The 7,804-nt window shown below is 45.2% G+C and overlaps 2 non-coding genes across 2 annotated transcripts; both read left to right on the forward strand.

The window, feature by feature from the left end:
• Positions 1-2,045: 2,045 nt before the first annotated feature.
• On the forward strand, positions 2,046-2,117 carry TRNAH-GUG (transfer RNA histidin (anticodon GUG)). The gene has a single exon. It is a non-coding gene; the product is annotated as a tRNA-His (tRNA).
• A 5,390-nt stretch (positions 2,118-7,507) lies between these two features.
• TRNAG-GCC (transfer RNA glycine (anticodon GCC)) lies at positions 7,508-7,578 on the forward strand. Its single transcript has one exon. It is a non-coding gene; the product is annotated as a tRNA-Gly (tRNA).
• The last annotated feature ends 226 nt before the right edge of the window (positions 7,579-7,804 follow it).

The following is a 7,804-nucleotide window of genomic DNA, read 5'->3' on the forward strand; positions in this document are numbered from 1 at the left end:
ATATCAAACCCACGATTTTTCTATTAACATTGTGCGGTACACGATAATTCACCCTCGTACCTAAATAAATGTTTTTCATCTTAAATTCTACTTACACTTAATCGTGTTGCCTATGGCAGCATTTTGTTTTAAGTGGACACAAGTGATGCTGCAATCTGTATCAAAAACTTCTATTTCATAGGCACCGACATCGACATGTCTTAAATAATGCGCTATTTTATTGCTTAATGCGTTCTAAGTGTGCACAACAACATATGCAATTAAACAACTGTAAACAATGTAAAAGTAGTGGTCCAAGAAACGATTTTGACCTATGTCTGGGTTATAACTAGCTGCATTGTACTGGCGCTGCCATCTGCACTAGAAGCGTCCTTTCTAGATGCATTGCTCAGTTTGCAAATGGGCCCTTCCTACGGCTAAATAAATTGCAAGTTTGCACTGCGCCATATGCACTTTAACTGCTCGGTGAATGCAGATGTTCTAATCGACTCGCAAATTGATTTAGGCAGAGATTGCTGGGCATTGGGTTTATGGAAATACTCGCGCTAGATGCAAGAATTATACATGTGATTGTTTAAATCACGTAATGGTTTTAATTACCTGCTCACGGTAAATGATCCAAGTACTTTATTTTGATGTTAATTTGAGACTGTATTGTATCACCAACTCTAGTCCCTTTGACTTTCAAAGACCTATTGACAAAGCCAATCAGTCTGGCTTTGTTTAGTGAAAAGATTTTCTCAACAATAACTAACATGAGCAAGCTTTAACCAACAGGAGCAACACAGACAGCACCAGGGTAACCTTCCATTATTGACACTGCTACTGAACGGACAGAAGAGGTTCAAGCTTCAGTGCCTCAAGAACAGGCACAGCACAGGCAGCAGCAGTGTAACCTTCCATAAGTAACACTCTTACAGAACAGGCAGAAGAGGTTCAATCTTAAGTGCCTCAAGAACAGGCACAGCACAGGCAGCTGCAGTGTAAATATAGCTTCAGAGTACAGATGTTTACAGCACAGGCAGCGGCGTTGCAAGCTTCACTTGCATGATAAGGCTGTGAGTAGGCCAACAGTAATGTAGGGGTGCAGAGGGAGCGGCCAGAAAACCAGGCAGAAATAGAAGCACTTTTTACAACCGGGCAGTGTGCACTGCACAAGTAAGGTCTTATGTCTAGTGTTGCGTACATTTCAAAAGGGCTACTTTCCTTTTGAATAATGTGTCTAGCCTTTCCTGTACTGCATGGACATTGTCCATCCACTTTAGTCTAGCATATTGTGGCCTAAACCTGTAGCCACGTCTGAAGTATTGTTCCAAGTTCTGCAGAGCCCAGCTATGGCATTGTGCCAAATACACAAAACTCCATCTGGAGCTCTGGTAAAGTTTTCGAAAACTCATTGTTACTAATTATAAACTCTCTCTCTCTGGCACATTGCCTCCTGATCTGGTGGCCGCCTGCAGCCTAATCATTTCTGCATTTTGCTGCCCTAAGGCAGTCAAAGGGGACCTTTCCCTTGCTTGCCCCGGGGCCCTTGGCATTCAAGCTACTGCTGAAGACATTGTTCACGTGGGTCTTGTCTTTCGGGGAACTGTGGGGGGGGGGGGGCTGCCTCCTCAGAAAAAGTTTGGGGGTTTGCACTTATTTTTTTTGAACAAATTAAGCACTGCCTCATGGCGCTATAATTCGACTCTCCCGGTTCCAGTGTTATATGTTATGCTGGATGACACCAATCGTGTTGTTCCCGTTCTTCCTCATTGTTCTTTGAACAGCAGCAACATGCAACGGTCTCTCAGTTTAAAAACGCATCCGACACACGGAACCGGTGCAGTCATGGTGTGTCAGTTCTCCGCAAATACAAGATGGCAGAGCTGCGTCTGGTACTGCTCTGTGTACATTACAGTTTACGGAAGTGGTAATAGGCCAAAGGAGGAGGCGGCGAAATATCAGCGCCTCAACATACAACAGCCACAAAAACCAGACAGCACGTGACAGGATGAGCCTCTTACCTCTTCAGGAGGCGGGCAACGTCAGAGCCCAAGTAGCTCGCCGTGATCGTATAGTGGTTAGTACTCTGCGTTGTGGCCGCAGCAACCCCGGTTCGAATCCGGGTCACGGCATTGCGGGTGGCAATGTCACGGCAGTTGGGCGACATTTTTATTAATACAATTTGAAATATGGTAATAACTTGCTTTTTTAATAGTTTTTATCAACTCGTCTCGCACTCTCCAACCAGTGAAACGATCACGTTTTACAAAACAAAAGTAGTTCAAAATATTTTACCTTTTATATACTGTTATACACCATCGTTTTTTCTTGGCCAAAACTGAAAAAAACGATTTCGAGTTTTTTATGGGATGCAGGAAAATTCGTTGCTTTAAAGTACCTTCTCTGCACTGTTATTTTATTATTGGCTTGGGATGAGCTCAGCAAAAGCTGAACCTATAATGAAGATTACTGGAATGTTATCCAATTGTGCAGTCAGTTGCTATTTTTAAATAATTATACATTTGCTACATTTGCTGCATAATTCCTCATTCTGTTGATCAATCTAGATTTTAACCCCCCCCCCCCTCCCACCCCCAATTTTTTTTTCGAGCTCAACAGGTTCAAACGTTACTAAAAATGCAACATTGCGTGTTGCAGTGCAATGGAAGACCCATTGCAAAGACTGACTTTCTGTTCCATATTTCTATATTTCTGTGTTAAACTGGTACTATTGAGGTGCAAAAATGCCCAGACAGTGTAAACAAGCCTAAAATGACAAAATCATGAAGTAGTATTGTCATAAATCTATATTTATTGGCAGTGGATGGATGCTGGGCGGCTTGGCTCCTCCATTAGAGAGGAGGTACGTCGCCCGTCTAGTAAAAATACCCCAAAAGCCCCTACTAGATGAAAAATAAAATGGTAATAAAGTTAATTTATTACCATTTTATTTGTCACCCCCCCTCCTGAACCGAGGGTCAGGGCGGGGCGAAGTTTGCACAGTGACGGCAGCAGGGAAGGACGTGGACTGCTTGAGCACTTTGCAAAGTGCGCATGTCCGTTTTTGGCGTCCGTCTTGTGATGGGCAGCCAGACATGCGCACCTTGAAAGCTCTAACTCAGGTGTCTTAAGGCAGCTGAGTTAGAGCAAGTGCAGGGCTCATTGTCTTCGAGAGTGGCAAGAAAGGCCGCTCCCCCCAATCCTGGCACCTCTCTCAAGCTGGAGAGAGAGGCCCGGGATTGGTTAATGCAGTTTGCTGGGGCCTGTCTGAACACCGGACTGCAGCAGGAGGACGACGTGCTGCGAGAAGGATGCTGTGTCAGGTGGTTTTTTTTTGTGCGATAGTGCACAACTCACCACCCACTTGCCCGCCCTACCACTTCCCGTAGATGCAAGCTGCTACTGATGCTAGCTTAGTCCCAGCTCAAGCCAGATCTAATTCTGACGTATGCACTAGGTTTAATGCATTGAGGTTAAGTAATTTCAATGAGTCAGCGGAACCTGTCAAAGTAAACCTGTATATTGTACCTTTGGTCATCATAGTAATGGGCATTTCAGATAATAATGTACCCCAGTCTGCTGCATGCGAACTGTGCTTCTTCCCACAGATGGATAATTCACTACTGTGTGTAAACTGTTGTCTGCTCAAAGCACAAAACAAGCTTTGGCAAAGCCAATAGATTTCGCCTATGCAAAATCTATTGGGTTTGTCAATGTTTTTTACATGTTACACAGCATGGCTAAAAGAAAAAAAAATGAAAGAATTATGACGCAGTCAGCACTGACCCGGGTGGTAGGTGGGGGGTGAAGAAGATGGCCTGAAAAGCAAACAAGCACTGGCTTTGCCAATAGGTCTCGCAGTAGGAAAGTTGGAGCTATTACAATTGCAAATAACAATGCCTTTTTTTTGTTTTCATTTAAAAAACAGAAAGGGCTTTGTCATTTACAAAACCAATAGCTCCAACTTTCCTACTGCGAGACCTATTGGCAACGCCAGTGCTTGTTGCATTTGTCACCCCGAGTGAGACGGGTATGCTCAGACGTGAGTCCCGTGCTCTCCATGCCACTGGAATCAAGCTATCCAGGCTGATGAGGGCTGAAAGCCCGAAACTGGTCCTTGTATGCTTGTTTCCAGTCCAGGGAGGACCTGGTTTGGCAGTTCGGCCTGGACTGTTCCCATGGGGCAGAGGGTCAAGACAGATTTGCATATGGCTGGGTTCAAACTGGAATGGCATGGTGAGCAAAAAAACGATGGATTTAGGCCCAGATCTTTGTACTGGGGTGAATGTATGACATTGTTCTGCATTCTGTCCATCACCTGTTGTTTTTTTAAGGTGACCTGAAGCAGCCTGAGATACGGTTGACAGTGCATCTTCGTTGGGAAGGATGTTTATCTTCGCCTGTTGGAGCTGGCCCGAGAAGTGGTCCGGTGGATGTTCGGTTTCAGTCTAGATTGCTTAAAGGTTTTATGAACTTATGTTGTTTTCTGCACAAAGAAAGGAGGGAGGACTACACTCGGATGGACATTTATAAACAGTGATGATGCCCTTTGATTGGTGGAGAGAAGGAGCTGTGAGGGCTCACGGGTTATGTAGTTTAATGTTTGATTGGCTGCTGTGATTTACTAGTAAAGAAAGTGAAGAATAATCCTCACCTCCGTGTTCTGAAAAGAATTCAAAATTCTTGATGCAGTAGTTGTTTTTTTAAAATTTTATTTGTCAGCAGGTTAAGGTATATTTCATTGGCAAGTGTACAGTCCTTCCAGAAATGCCTTACTTGTTTTTAATCACAGAAAAAAACAAACCTTCATGTATCAAAGTTTAAATAATAAAGAGACCACCCTTTTTGTTCACTGCGGCAAATGCCTCATTTCTACTGATGGAAAAGATGCACTTAAAGTGCTCTGTTTCTGATGTGCATTTTTTTGCGGTTTTCTACAGCGTGAACTTGAAGGCATCAGAGCGCTTTACTCGAGCACCAGTTTCGTTACAGGCGGACACATTTTTGGGCATTGGGAAATTAAGTGATCTACCCAGAATCACAAGATGTTCAAACATTAGCCTAATGCCAGACTCTAAAGTTGTTCCCCACCTTCCGAGACGGCCCTCCAGCCCTTAAAGCCACATCCTAATTGCGTTACAACATAGCTTCCAGCAATATTTCCATGCTAAGAATTCAAATATCATAAAGCTGATTTTGTGAAACGGATGAGCATACTAATTTAACCGTATCGCCAGAAGCAGTATTTAGGTGCCTGCCATGCGATCAGTAACTCTGCCAAAATGGAGCGTCAGCGTCACTCAGAAAACTCCAGTCCGCTTGCTTAAAACTGGGCGTCACCTACCGACCACAAGAAGGTCGGCTAAAAAAACAAGATGGGCATTTAGATATCGGGAGCACTGTACAATAGCAGAAGTCTAGCACAAGCTTCTTCAAATTGTTGGTATTCCTGTCGCATTGGCTAAGATCATGCAATTCGTCGCCACTGATGAACAATGCAGTGCTCCATGAAAGATAGATTAATCTATATAACAAGAGGGGAGCTGGGTAGAGGGTGGATTGTTGAAATAACTAGGAAGACAGTGGGTGAGGGGTGAGGGGGGAGGCAGGAGTGTTGCAGGGGGCGAGAGGAGGCTGCGTGTGAAAGAAAAGGCATAGGGGAGGAGAAGCCGCAGAGCGCACGCTGGGCGAAGCCCTTTGATGTGCTGTGAGCAGCCGGGAAAGTGAATAATTAGGGGAGGAGCATCCAGCTTTGCTAGTAGTATCAGTGAGGGACCCCGGCGCCCACTCAGAGACCATGAGAACTCCCCTCTGAAGCGAAAGAGTAGGGACAGTGTGTGTGTGGGGGGGGGGGGAGTCTCTCCTAAGAAGAGCATGGGGTCACTGTCACTCACTCATCGTTGTACTAAGGAAGCGCTGCACAGAAGCACGCGCTGGAGTGCAGTGGTCGTTTCCTCACACCCCTCTATCTGGTGTCTCTAATGCACAAGGGTTAGCTATAATAAGTACAGTAGTTGCACTGGGGGCTAGGGGGTGGGGAAAGGGGCGTGGGGAGGGGGGCGATTGTGCCCCAAGTAGAGCTGATGGAAGGGGACAATTTTCCTATAACTACTTATCGTGCAACGTAGGCTGCGTCTAGCGATAGCTCTGCTGTCTGGGGCCTGCGACGTTGGTGAAGCACAGCAAGTACATGGAAGTGCATCAGTGAGGATGATGTGCGCATGCGTGCTCGTGTTAGATAGTTAGTTAATTGCAACACGTAAGGAAGTGTATCAGTGGGGAGGATGCACAATTTGGCACTGTAAAACAAACACGGGCCAGTGAGGTTTGAAAATCTATGTCTGTCCTTCTTGGCACAAGAGGGCAGAGGCAAAAACAGAACCTCGGATCTGCCATAGCGAAGTGGCTCCGTCTAATGTGAGACTCCAATAGACATTGCGTGCTAATAGAACAAAACCGCATGTGATACTCCAATAGACATTGCGTGCTAATAGAACAAAACCGCTTTGTACTCTGGATCTTGCAGTTTCCCAGGCACCCTCATAAGTATGGACTTAAAACCACAACACATATTAAACAAGCAGGGCAACATTTGCAGGTAACGGTGGAGGCAGGGCAGGGAATGTGACGTCAGGGCGGCCGGCCATGAATAATTAGGGGAGGAGATGCCGGGAAAATGAAAGTGCGGCCGGCCTGCGGCCGGCCATGAATAATTAGGGGAGGAGAAGCCCTTTGATGTGCTGTGCTAGGCGGGAATGCGCGTGCTTGTTGCTCATGTGATTCACGTGAACTTCAAGAAAACCGCGGGGCGAAAGCCCTTAGTTTGAAGTTGATTTTGCCGACATGAATTCTCGCTCCGCTCGATGCGCTTGCGTACATCGATAGGTCGCGAGACCTAAAAAGAGTAGCTGCAGGAGTCTGCAGTGGAAGGAGACTGGCCACCGGAAGCAGCACTTGGTTCAAGCTCCACAGCAGGGGGAAGACTGGAAGCGTAGGAGGAAGAGGGAGGTGAGGAGTAGGAGCTGACCAATAGGAAGCAAGGAAACAAGAGTGACCTGGGAGCCAGCTGATGCTAAGCAAAGGAAAATAATGGGCAAGCTCTAAGCCCTTTCAAGATTATTATTAAATTCAGGAGATTTTGCAAGCACAACTCAAGAGTTGCACAACCGAAAAATAGGAACGCATTTCCTGTGTGTCACCTTTGTTTCCTTCTATTTACAGCTTTGGTGCTTTACATATAATGTTTCAGCGTGTGCAACAGGTGAGCATCATCTGATTGTGCGCTCTGATGTGCACATGTAGCATGAAGAATTGCAGGATCACGTGTAAAACTTTATATAATACTCTGAGTTTCCGGTCTGCTCTTTTCATATGAAGCATGGTGCTGCACTATATATGGCTCTGTTTTTAGATTCATGTTTGGCCCAAGTCTGAGAACAGGAAATATAGCCTCCTCTACATGTATGCACTACCTGTAGATAACAGCCATATATATTCACACTGACCATAGCTTATCATCAGAGCATTGGTGGTTCAGTGGTAGAATTCTCGCCTGCCACGCGGGAGGCCCGGGTTCGATTACCGGCCAATGCAGATTTGTTTCTTTTGTATGTATATTTTTTTGATAATTTGTGAGTATTATGAATTGCCTTACAATTTTAATATTCATGTGAACTATATATTTAGACATACGTTTCTTAGAAATATTTACTAGTTGCATTACATAATTCCCTCAACGTCGTTTCCGTAGCCATTTCCGAAATGCCACACTTCATGCCACGTACTGGAGTTTTTAATGTGAGGTTTTAAAGCACTCTGC

The sequence above is a fragment of the Lissotriton vulgaris genome, chromosome 12 (genome assembly GCF_964263255.1).
Source record: "Lissotriton vulgaris chromosome 12, aLisVul1.2, whole genome shotgun sequence".
Lineage (NCBI taxonomy): Eukaryota > Metazoa > Chordata > Amphibia > Caudata > Salamandridae > Lissotriton > Lissotriton vulgaris.